The 4,160-nt window shown below is 51.2% G+C and overlaps 1 pseudogene; it reads left to right on the top strand.

Annotated features, from left to right (window-relative positions):
• The first annotated feature begins 765 nt into the window (after positions 1 to 765).
• LOC136311730 (urotensin-2 receptor-like) lies at positions 766 to 1,752 on the top strand (annotated as a pseudogene).
• Positions 1,753 to 4,160: the final 2,408 nt, after the last annotated feature.

Here is a 4,160-nt window from a genome sequence, read left to right as displayed (position 1 = left end):
TGTTTAGTCTGTACCCAATTAAATACTAAGCAAAGTAAAGAAATTATAAAGAGAATCGGGGAGAGAGGAACTTTCCCAGGTAAACATTTAGAAATGCATTTTACTAAAGTAATTGACAAGTAGGAAGAAGCTTTTCTTACTAGAAATAAGACCACAATAACAGTTGTTAAAAATTGCTATATGAAATTCTTTCCAGATTTAGCTTGCCCATTCTAATCATGGGCCTGCATTTGTATCCAAGGTCTCATGGCTAGTGGGAAAGGCACTCAATATTAATTGGAAATTACATTGTGCCTACAGCCCCAAAGTTCAGGGTAGGTAGGACACATGAACCAAATCATAAAAGAAACTTTAACCAAATTTGTTTTTGAAACCAGTAAACAAGAAGCCCTCCTTAGGGAGAGGTGCACCCCCTCTTGACCCTCCAGCACCTATAGTACCGTCTTCCCTTCAATCTGGCATGGGCTCCTCCTGGTGTGTCCCTTAGCGCCCCCTTTCCTGGCACCTGCTCCCTGGGTTATTAATATCTGGCGCCGGCACGAGGCCTCCGCGCATTCTTAACTGGCAGTTGAGCGAGTGGCTGTGACCTGGTCATACAGAGCTCGGCCCTCTTTTGTTTGCTCAGTACAGGGCAAGGCAAAGCCTTTGCAGCAGTGCAGTTGCAGGAGCTCGATCTGCTGTGCTGTGACCGAGGACAAGCTTGTCACCCACAGATGCCCCTGTCGCAGCACACCCCAGCCTCAAGTCCAGCGTGAGGCAGTAGAGATGGCTCTGAGCCCAGAGCCTGCAAGCAGGTCCCTTTTGCTAGCTATGACAGGCAGCCCTGTGCCCAAACCATCCAGGTGCCCCAACACATCACTCAACAGCTCATGGGCCAGCCTGACAGAACCCATCTCCCTGGAAGACCTGGTGGCCTCGGGTGCCATTGGGGCAGTGCTCTTTGTCATGGGTGTGGTGGGTGTGGCGGGCAACGTGTACATGCTGGTAGTCGTGTGCCACTTCCTTCACATCTCAGCCTCCATGTACATCTATGCTGTCAACCTGGTGCTGCCCAACCTGCTCTACCTGCTCATCATCCCTTCCATTGTGACCACCTATAACACTAGGGAGTGGCACTTCGGAGACATGGGTTGCCGTGTCCTCTTTAGCCTGGACTTCCTGACCATGCATGCCAGCATCTTCACCCTGACTGTCATGAGCAGTGAGTGCTATGCGGCAGTGCTGAGACCGCTGGACACCACACAGCACAGTGCTCCAAGGACTACCGCAAGGTCCTGGTGCTTGGCACGTGGCTGCTGGTGCTAACCATAAGGCTGGCTATCTGGCTGGTCCACAGGGAACACAAGGGCCTCTGCCTGCTAGCCTGGAGCCAGAGCACCTACCGTGCCTACTCAACACTGCTCTTTGGGACCAGCATAGTAGGGGCTGGCGTGGTCGTTGGGCTGCTCTAAACGCACCTGGCCTGGGGCCTATTGACTGTCGCAGCAGGCCTCCTTTCCACAGATGCGGCCCAACCCCAGAGTGCTGCACCTCATCCTGGGCATTGTGCTGCTCTTCTGGGCATGCTTCATGCCCTTCTGGATATAGTAGCTGCTGGCCTGGTACCTTGGTGCCCAGCCGTTTACACCCCACAGCTCACAGCGCCGCAGAATGCCAGTGGGTACACGGGCACCCAAGACTTCTGGTAGTGCCCCACCAACTCCCAGCATGCCTTTGGCTGCTTGCTGTCACCCAGCAGGCAGCAGGTCATAGAGCGCATCAGCAGGCCCCTGGGGGGTCTGTCCCTGAGTGTCCCAGCTTCCAGTACTTACAGGGTCTTCAAATTACTCAGAAGGCTGTTCAAAAGACTATCCAAGATGCAGCCTGACTAGGCAGTGGCACAATAGATAGAGCATTGATCTGGGATGCTGAGGACCCAGGTTCAAAACCCCGAGGTCGCCAGCTTGAGCATGGACTCACAAGCTTGAGCGTGGGGTCTCTGGCTTGAGCGTGGGATCATAAACATGACCCCACAGTCATTGTCTTGAGCCCAAAGGTTGCTGGCATGAAGCCCAAGACTGCTGGCTTGAACAAGGGGGTCACTGGCTCAGCTGAAGCTCCCCAGTCAAAGCACATATGAGAAAGCAATGAACGACTAAAGTGTTGCAACTACAAGTTGATGCTTCTCATCTCTCTTCTTTCCTGTCTATTCCCCCCACCCTCTCCTCCACTAAAAAAAGAAAAAGAAAGTCAGACAGGTCTTGGGACTTCTCTGTACATATTAAGTCACAAACTCAGACTCAGATCTAGTATTTAATATGTCTAAGGCAGGATAAAATGCAGAATGCCAACTGTGATTTAAAGGACTGACCAGAATATCAAAAGTGGAACAGAGAGTAATGGCGGGGTAGGAAGCGATACCGATAAATCTCCCCCAAAACTCAACAAGATCTTCAACCAGAAACAGAAAAACCTATACTTGGAGCTTCCAGATGCTTCGCAATACACCCAAAGGTATGATTGAGTGAAAAATTGGCTAAATATATAACCAAACCCTGAAGGAAATCGGGAGTAAGAAATGCTCTGCCTTCCTCACTAACCTAAACAGGACGGCTTTCTCTGGTAACTGTGAATATAGAAACTGAGGCGGGCAAAGGGGGTGAATAGATCCAGGCCGCCGCAGCACAAACGGCCGAACCAGGCTGTGGCACGGAGATCCAAGCCAAGGAAAATCTGATCCTGTGGCAACCCGGGCAATACAAGCTAACACTCGCGCCAAACCCAAACAAAGAAAGACAAGCGGAGCGGCCATTTTACCCGGTCTCCTGGTCGGTGCGCAGTTAGTGGGCGAGAATTTCTTCCTAGGCCCCGAGAGTGGGTGCCCGTGTTGCCCCACAGAGAGGCAGGGTCAGAGGCCTTTCTGTGGGCCGAGGACAGAGTCTCTGGGCAGCCCCAGCACCCTGGGAAAGCCACGCATGGGAGGGAGTGAGAACTAATTCCAACGGTGGAGATTTTCCGTGCTGGAGGGTGTTTCACTCAGAGGGAACCACGGCCGGCCTCATATCCTCGTTTGCGCGCGCAGATAAGGAGTGAGTGATTCCTCCGAGTGCCTCGGCAGTGCGCGCCCGTGTTATCGCACAGAGGGGCAGAGTCAGGGGCCTTTGTGTGGGCCAAAGCGGAATCTCGAGCCGCCCCAGCGCCTTGCAAAAGCCGCGCACGGGGACAGAGCGAGACTCAATTCCAACGCTGCAACTTTTCCCTGCGGTTGGGGGTTTCACTCAGAGCGTGAGACTGCTGGCTGGATACCCTGGTCGCAGACAGTGAGTGAGAGTTTCCTCCAAGCGCCCCCCAGAAGTGGGCGCCCGCTTGTGTTACCGGACAGAGTGGCCGAGCCAGTGGTCTTTGAGTGGGCGGAAAGCCCGCCTGATTATGCTAGCAGCTCTGACTGACTGAGCCTTACCCAGAGCCCTGTGCTGAGTGGAAATAGAGTGGGGAGTTGCCAGCTCTTTGAGCCTCTTACTATCCAGGCAGAGGCAGCAGCAACCCCATAGCTGGATTATCAGGCTACTAATTGAGGAAGGAAAGACTAGGAGAAAGGCTCCAGGAACACGGACTCTCTCACTGTCAGAGCCTATAAATGCTAATGAGCCTCGACTCCCACGAGACTAAAGCACAATACATGACATTGCCATAGAGACTTATCAACTGCAAACCTCTACCTGAGCATGCCAAAGGGGCAGAACCCGGGGTACAGAGTCACCGACCAGGAAGAGGGAGAGAAAAAAAAAAGCAAGAAGATAACCTCTCAAAATCAAGAATAATCTGCAGACTTTATAACCTATCCCATTTTATTATATTTGTTCATTTGTTTCTCTTATCTTCATTCTTGATACTTTTTTTTCCTCCTCCAATTTGGCCGATTAACTCTCTACCGGTCTTACTCTCTCCTCTCCTTGAACTACACTACCCATAAGTGTTACATCTCACATTATCTTTTCTCTTCTCTTCCTTTCTCTCTATGAGGGTTGCACTCCAAAACCCTTAACTCTCTCTCTCTCTTTTCTTTTTTCTTTTTTAGTGGTTCCCTCTTTTTTTTCTCTCTCTCTCTTTCTTTTCTCCCTCTATATTAGTTTCTTCCTTTCTCCTTTACATCTCCTCTCATTCAAACCTCAATAACAAAC

The sequence above is a fragment of the Saccopteryx bilineata genome, chromosome 8 (genome assembly GCF_036850765.1).
Source record: "Saccopteryx bilineata isolate mSacBil1 chromosome 8, mSacBil1_pri_phased_curated, whole genome shotgun sequence".
NCBI classification, from domain to species: domain Eukaryota; kingdom Metazoa; phylum Chordata; class Mammalia; order Chiroptera; family Emballonuridae; genus Saccopteryx; species Saccopteryx bilineata.
The sequence above is the reverse complement of the archived record's forward strand: the minus strand, read 5'-3'. Positions and strand labels throughout refer to the sequence as shown.